This window comes from Bidens hawaiensis, unplaced genomic scaffold, assembly GCF_021521415.1.
Source record: "Bidens hawaiensis isolate Kalapana, Puna unplaced genomic scaffold, B.hawaiensis_p1.1 tig00026178_1, whole genome shotgun sequence".
Lineage (NCBI taxonomy): Eukaryota > Viridiplantae > Streptophyta > Magnoliopsida > Asterales > Asteraceae > Bidens > Bidens hawaiensis.
This window is the reverse complement of record NW_027494205.1, coordinates 183,141-191,690: the sequence shown is the minus strand read 5'-3', so window position 1 is coordinate 191,690 and position 8,550 is coordinate 183,141. Positions and strand designations below refer to the sequence as shown.

The 8,550-nt window shown below is 35.3% G+C and overlaps 1 pseudogene across 1 annotated transcript; it reads left to right on the top strand.

Annotated features, from left to right (window-relative positions):
* The first annotated feature begins 317 nt into the window (after nucleotides 1-317).
* LOC143572945 (GDSL esterase/lipase At5g33370-like) lies at nucleotides 318-2,617 on the top strand (annotated as a pseudogene). Its single transcript, XR_013142341.1, has 5 exons — nucleotides 318-583; nucleotides 693-815; nucleotides 1,566-1,808; nucleotides 1,895-2,146; nucleotides 2,242-2,617. The product of XR_013142341.1 is annotated as a GDSL esterase/lipase At5g33370-like (transcript).
* Nucleotides 2,618-8,550: the final 5,933 nt, after the last annotated feature.

The window sequence follows — 8,550 nt, the reverse complement described above, 5'->3', positions numbered from 1 at the left end:
GATTTCCAACAAGCTTGTCATTATTAATTATTAGCACTGTTTACAATTGATAAACCTCAGCTATTATTCTATTAATAATTGTTTTTATTATTGTTGTTATTGTAACACAAATTTAATTTTAGATCAACTGTCCACCAATATTGTAGACATTTGAATTACGCTGCATCATTGATGGTACTTCTTTACAACTGTGCTAGCTAAAAGTTACATACATTTTATAATATTATTAAAGTTTAGAAAAGATGATCACTATATAAATAATCGATTACCTACGTTCATTTCACATCATGATCATACATAGTATTACCAGCCAATAGTTTCAACAAAACACTTCATGGCTGTTTCTACATTTTATGGTCTTTCATTCACCTTAATCTTATTTGTTTCGGTACTAGTAACTACTTTCCCTAGTGTTGCAGCTCGAGCGTTTTTTGTGTTTGGAGACTAGTTAGTTGACAACGGAAACAACTATTTAGTTACATCTGCTCGGGCTGACTCGCCTCCTTATGGCATTGATTATCCCACACATAGACCAACGGGCCGTTTCTCTAACGGCTACAACATGCCCGACCTTATCAGTTAAGTTCCTAAAATACCCTTTTACATATTTTCACAATTTAAATAATGAAAAGAACATGTACAAATATTTATATGGCTCTTACAGTTCTCTTATATTGAATTTTCTAAGTCAGCGTATGAACGCGGAACCCACATTGCCGTACTTGAGCCCAGAACTAAAGGGCCAGAGACTACTCGTTGGCGCTAACTTTGCTTCAGCGGGGATTGGAATACTTAATGACACCGGAGTCCAATTCGTATAATCTTTTCCAACTTACATTTTATGTTCTACCATGAACCTAAAATAAATTTTTTTATAACACATGTATTGAATTAGACCAAATAAGAAACGTTGTGTTTCGCGAGAGATTAGGGGTGGCGAACATAGCAGACAAGATAAGAGAGTGGAGATTGAGATGGTTTGGACATGTAAAGAGAAGACAGACGACGAATCCTGTTAGATCCGTAGAAAACATTACTATAGAGGGGAGGAGGGGTAGAGGACGACCGAAATTGACTTGGGATGAGAGGATTAGGCATGATTTGATAGACCTAAACCTCTCCGAGGACATGGTTGAGGATAGGAATTCGTGGAGAAGTAGAATTAAAGTTAAGGATTTTTAGAGAGAATTGAATACCTTAGGGCTTAGACTTAACTTATTTAGGTCACATACCATAATGGTATTTCCCTTACATATATTATTATTATTATAATTATTATTAGCTTTTATATAGCTGTTAAACTGTGATCTTATTATTAATATTATTATTAGTAGTAGTAGATTTTATATAACTGTTAAACTTTGATTTCCTTTATTTTGCTTCATACACATGTACTTAGAGCCGAGGGTCTCTCTGGAAGCCACCTCTTTATTCCTTTGGATAGAGGTACGGTGTGCCTACATCCCACCCTCCCCAGACCCTACTTGTAGCTTTGCTGTCGGTGGGATTTTACTGGGCATGATTGATTGATTGATTGACATGTATTGAATTACCAATGTTTTCAGATAAATATAATCTGGATGCCATTGCAATTAGAATACTTTAGAGAGTACCAACAACGAGTAAGTGGGCTCATAGGAGCGAGCCAGACCAAAAAGCTCGTAAAAAACGCCCTTGTTCTCATGACGCTTGGTGGAAACGACTTTGTCAATAACTACTATCTGATCCCCAACTCGGCCCGTTCTCAACAATACTCCCTCCCTAACTATGTCCGTTTTATCATATCCGAATACAAAAAGATCCTAACGGTATGCACATAAACATATATATAAATATATGCTCATTTGTAATATTAGTTTTCTTAAACAATAAGCCTTATATATCTTGATTGCAGAAATTGTATAATTTGGGAGCCCGTCGGGTTCTTGTGACAGGAACCGGCCCGTTAGGGTGTGTCCCAGCTGAGCTAGCCCAACGCAGCCGAAATGGTGAATGTGCAGCTGAACTTCAACAGGCTGCAGAGTTATTTAACCCGCAACTATATCAAATGCTAAATGATCTCAACAACAAAATAGGCAGTCATGTATTTATAGCCGTGGACTCCAAGAAAATGCACTCGAACTTCATTACTGATCCGAGAGCTTTCGATAAATACCCCATTTGGCCATTTCTGATTAATAACTATATATTATACACTTTGTGGTTGCATTTTAACTCAAGATGGTTCGGTTAACTTGCGCAGGATTTCTGTCGTCGAAGATAGCATGTTGTGGACAAGGACCATACAATGGGCTCGGTCTATGCACGCAGTTGTCGAACTTATGCCCCAATAGAGATTTGTATGCATTTTGGGACCCCTTTCATCCGTCGGAAAGAGCCAACAAGATTATCGTTGAGCAGATGATGACCGGCTCGAGTGAGTACATGTATCCGATGAATCTAAGCACCATGTTGGCCTTAGATGCTCAGAATTAATTAGTGACCATATATTTCAATCAATAAGACTCAACGTGTATGATCATCCATGCACTATAAGTTGATCTTCATTTCAGTTTTTTTATGTGTTTAATTAAACATGTTTGTGCAAATTAAATAGTTCCTGTTGAATACTTTTATTGTTTGTAAGAGAGAAAATCTCATGGGAAGATGCTAAAGACAAATGTTTCATATTCAAATTAATGATAAGCATGTATGTAATCTTCCAAGTAATTTCTGTTTATGAAATATATATAAAAGTACTTCTTTTTCCAAGTATATAGAAACTAACATAAATGTAAAAAAGGTAAAACGTCGTGACATATGAAAACATAAACACCACCATGGTTTTAAAAAGCGCGCTTTAAAGCGCAAACCTACACAAGACGACCAAAATACAAAAAGCACAAGTGAGGTGCGGTTTTTAGGCAGAAAAGCGCACGTGAGCCATGTGTTTTTTATATGCAGGTCATTTTTATGCTTTAGAATGTTATACCATATGTTTTTTAGGTTACACATGTAAGTTATTTAAATACTAAATCCTATATAAAGTTTATTTATAGCTAAATATTGAGTATGGGATGATAAAACTATGGGATATTTTCAACAAATTGTATGAAAACCGTACACCTAACGTACAAAAAATCGGTGTGCTTTTATGCTTTGCGCGTTAATTATAGACCATGTCACTTTTGTTTGCTTCTTGCTATTTAAAACCAAGCACGCCACTATATCTTTACTCTTTAGAAATTCCAAAAGTAAAATAGCTAGGTTTAACATTTTTAGTAATTAATGATGACAACCACTACTAGAAAACATGCATTTTTCATACAAAAATTTCCGACAAATTACCGGCAAAAGCAATTTTCCACAATCTAACCACAAGTTTCCGACAAAAAAAAGACATAAAAAACCCATAAATATTCCTTCAAATTTCCAACAAAGTATTGACAAAATTTTATTTGTAGCTATTTTGTGACTAACGTTATGTAACCACCAACAATCTACCTACAAGTTTCCCACAAATGTAAATTTTGGTTTTATAATTCGATTAATATAAAAATCATATAATTTACCTTGTAACTTATTATTTAAAATTTATTTTATTTTCGAAAATTGTCGGAAAATCGTCGGAATATATATATATTTCCAACAAATTTCCCGCGATCATATATATTAAATATGTTAGCTTATTTATTTAATTTTAAACATTATTAATTTTATATTTCCGACAATTTACCCACAACATCTATATTTTTATTTTTTTTAAATCATTTGTTATACTTATTAGAAAATGTAATTTATTTATTTGATAAGGAAATAATATTTTTTTAATAAGTTGTCGGAAAATCATCGGAATATTTTCAGACAATATTTCCACTAATCTATGTTATTAATTATTAATTCATTTATTATATTTACTAAATTGTAAGTGTTGTTTACTATAAGAAAGAAATACGTTTTTATTCAAATTGTTGGAAATTTTTGGAACATTAATACATTCCCACGATTTTCTCACAAATTGGTTTGCTATGCTATCGGAAAAAAAGTATTTTGTGACCAAATTTAAAAGAAGAAAAGTTTTGGGTCTAAAAGTGAAACTGTTTTTCAAAATTTGAAAATGTCCAAAAGTTTTGTGACAAAGTTGAAAAGCTAAAAGTCTTATAAATTTGTAAAAATGTAAAAGTTTTGTGGCCAAAAAGGACAAATATATGATACCAAAAGTCCATAGAATAAATCTTTTTAGTTTGAAAGTCATGTGCCAAAAGTGTAAAGGTGCTGGATGGTGATTGTGGTAGTGGTGGGGTGGTGGCGGCGGATGGTTGGTGGTGGCAGAAGGCGGTCGTGGCGGACAGTGGTGGTGGGTTGTAGTGGCGGATGGTGGCGGACAGTGGTGATGGGTGGTGGCGGCGGATGGTGGGTGGTGGTGGCGGATGGTGACGGACAGTTTGTTACGGATCGATCAAAAGAGTCATTTGTAAGTTATCTTTATCGTTTATATATAATGCATCAACTTTTAGTATAGTAACAATCACTTTGTTTTAATCAATGTAGGCATTATTCGCTAAGGAACTTGAGAGGTTGTATGGGAAGGACCGCAATCAGAATCAGAAAGATCGTGATGATCTTGCTGTGTGGGAAAGTGTGCATCCCAACCGTAGTGGTCGCCGGATGTTCGGGATAGGATCTTCTGATCCACATTTTGTGGTTACCGGTACACCATCTTCCGCTGCTTACGGGCATGGTGAGCAACAGTCACAGGAGGTATTGTTATTATTGTAATTATTATTTTTATTATTGTTTAGGAATCAGTATACTATTTTGATCATATTTTTAGGCTTAGTTACCGGGTTTGGAGGACCGGTTTTAAATATTGTTTTCATGTTGCATTGCATGGTTTGTTTGGGTATTATTGTTGAGTTAGGACCGATTTTGGAAATCATATAAACATGTTTGTATGCATATGTGTGTATGTAAATGTGTTACTTGGAGTGTTGGTCGGGTATGTTAAGTAGGCTTCAAACTATTTGATGTTTTGGATATGGGTGACATCGGGTCGGCCCGGTAAATTATTGTGTTATTATATTAGGTTGTTAGTTGATTTAATAGCTTTTTTAGACACTAGCATTTCTTTTTAAGATTGACCTTTTTATCTGTTTGCAGTTGTGTTACCTGTTTATATTGCATTTATTTATAGTTATACTACATATATGTTTATATTGCCAACAAGTATGGAGCTTAAAGTTGTTGAGTAGTAAAGTAGACCTGTTAAAGTAGATGGATGCCAATGCCAACAAGTATGCTTCCCCAGAAACACGACAAAATTGAAAATGCCCAGCTGCTAAACTTCATATATTTGCTTATTTGTTATATTATAGATGGACTCGTTTTGATCATAACTCGTGTTGACATGTACCTACTTTAAGCACATATCGTCTTGAATTAACCTTTCTTGAGCATATGCACGCTTGTTTGTTTGTATGTATTATGTTATTGATTATATATGCTTCAACAATTTTATAGGTTCAAGAAGTTCGATCCGAACTACAAAAAGAACGTGCCGCCCGACAAGATTTGGAAAACCGTTTGGAACAAATGGAACGAGATCGTGAAAGAGAGCGGGTTGAACGAGAGGAAAGGGAGCAACAATTACAAAAACAATTTGAAGAAATCATGAAAAAGTTGTGTAACATCCTACTTTCGTTATATTAATAAAATAAATTTCGTCTATTTTATAGTGGGTCGTTATCGGTTTAGATAGATAGAATACGAGTTGGGCTAGTATTGGGTTAAATGGATATGGGTTGTGGACTTGGGTTATGAAAGAAAGAGGAAAAGACCATGGGCTTAAGCCCATGATCCATAATTATATAAACCATTAATCACCCATTTAATTCATTTTACACATATCTCTTACACCACCCAAAACACACACTTAAGATCTCTCTCTAGTTCTCTTCTTCTCTAGCCGAAACCAAGAAAGAATCCGAGTACCGACCCGAGGTAATGATAGTTTAATATTGTATGAGCTTAACCCGTTAGATATAGTCACGAAACGACGAGCCGACGCCGTTAAACCGTTTAAGTCACGAGATCCGGGTGGAATCGAGTATAAACCGAACCTATGATGAGCTTAGGGATCACCCTAGCTCAGATCTGGATCGAACGGGACGAAAAACGATGAAAAACGGTGTAAAATGGGGTAAACCGCGTTTTTTCCGGCCACCGCCCGGTTTTCCAGCACGGCGGCGCCGGAAAGGCGGCTGAGTATTTTAAGAAAGTCAGAGAATGTTTATGACATTCTCTGACAAACCCTAACCCTGATTCGTTAGCGAACCAGGGGTGATTCGCTAAAAGAAAGCGTAGCGAACTAGTCTTAGTTCACGTCCCGATTCGTTAAGGAAAAGATAACGAATTGCCCCCCAATTTTTTATAGCCATTCGTTAAGGAGATAACGAATTAGAATGTCCACTTCGCTACCTGGACTAATTCGCTATGTGGACTGATTCGTTAAGAGTTCAATTCGTCATAAGGTTCAATTCGCTAACTAGACCAAACGAATAAGGTCTGATTCGTTAACGAATGGGTTCATTCGTTATGAACCCCATTCGTTAAAGAACTGGGACGAATTAGAAGTTTAACATAATGACAGAATGGTCCCTGAACTTAGAAAAAGAATGAATTAATTACAAATCAGCCCTTGAACTTTGAGTTAGCAAATTAAATAATGATTTAAAATCCTAATGGAAAATGTGTTACGACAGTTAATGGAAATAACATTTTTCCAAGCTGACCTGGCAGCTCGACCTCAGCCAGTGGCTCTGCCCCTTGGACCCTGCTAGGGGCTGCCGCCCCTAGACCCTGCCGCCAGGGGCGCTGCCTTCGGACCCCCGTTCGTTGAGGGTAATAATTAAGACTAGAAAGATGATATAAGTAGCGATAGTTAATTGATACGTGTAATTGTTATACAGTTATTCGCGCACAACTCAAGAAAGGAATTACCATTAACGGTGAACGTAACCGACTTCAGGTGAGTTTTCTAGCCCCATTCCTTGTTATGTTTTCGGGGCTGTGTGCATACTCGATGTGATTAGTTAATACACTTATCCAAAGTGATAAGTGTATGCCATATATGTATTATGTGAAATGTATGTATGATTTCTTGTTGGTACATGAACGATCTTCGGAATTGCATGTACTGTCAGGAAATGGTTGATGTTATATGTATGTTGCAAGATGGAAAATGATTGATGTATGTATGCGCGAAACTTACGATTATGTGTATAGAAAGTATGTTAAAGAGGTATGGAAGAAAGGGTACCGGACCCTAATAATATCCGAGGATGAAGGGTACCGGACCCTAATAATATCCGAGGATGTTATAGCGTAAGGTTAGTTATATATGTGTGTGAAAGTTTGATGGACAAGTTAAGTATGTAATGCGTACCTATGGGCACGTATATGTGTATGTAAAGTAAGTTATGTGATTAACTAGAACTCACTCAGCGTAGCTGACTTTTAGTATGCACGCAGACAAATAGGTTGAGGCAGCTCGCATGATTGAAGACACATGGCATGGAATCGAAGATACTGGCATCTCAAGAAAATGTCATGATGTTTTAAAAGACTATGTTTTATGTTTAAATAAATTTGAATGTTTGTTAAGACAAGATTCGACAATTTTGTAATATGTTATGGTTGAAGTTATATTCCGCGTAAAGATTTAATTAACTCTGATATTTAGAACTACGTTTATGAGTAAATCCAACACCAAAGTAGAGTTGGCGGATAAGTAATCTTAGTAGTCTTAGTATGTTATATATTAAAACATGTATTATCTAGAACATGTTTAGTCTAGAATTATTTTGTGACCCGCATCGCATGTTTTATATGTTTTTTTGTGAAAGGCATGCGTTAACTATTGTGGTCATTTTGTAACCGAACGCGTGTTTGTAATCGAAAGGTTTAATGGGTTTGTATGTATTTTTTTGGTAGACAAAATAGGATTTCTCAAATTCTGTATTTTTGTACGTGCAAAAAAAAATAATAAAATAATAATAATTTTATTTTAGTGTTTGTCGGAATATTGTATGTAAAGGCTAAAAAATAAAAATGAAAATTGTCGGACATGAGGAATTTTTGTTGTAGGAAAGTTGTCGGAAATATAAAATTAAATTAGTTGTGTTTTGATTAATGAAAGAATTAACAATGCTATTATTATTTTTATTAAACAATATAAAATAATACCGAAAAACAATTTTGTGGGAAAATTGTAGATAACGCATAGAAAAACAAAAAAATAATTTTTGTGGGAATTTTGTCGGAAGGTAGCGACAATTTATTTTTGTGGCTAATTTGTTGGAAGTTTTGTGGAAAGTTGTGTGGATAGGTTTTTCATACATGGGTTTTTTTGACAACACCTTTTTGTGTGAAATTTGTGGCTATAGGCTGTTTCCGACAATTTTTCTACAAAAAAACGTTGTCGGTAAATAGCCAGTTTTTTGGTAGTGAACAACGAAAGGGATACGTGAGTATTGAAAGTTAAGTTTTAGTCCTTTGTTTTGGCATGTGCGT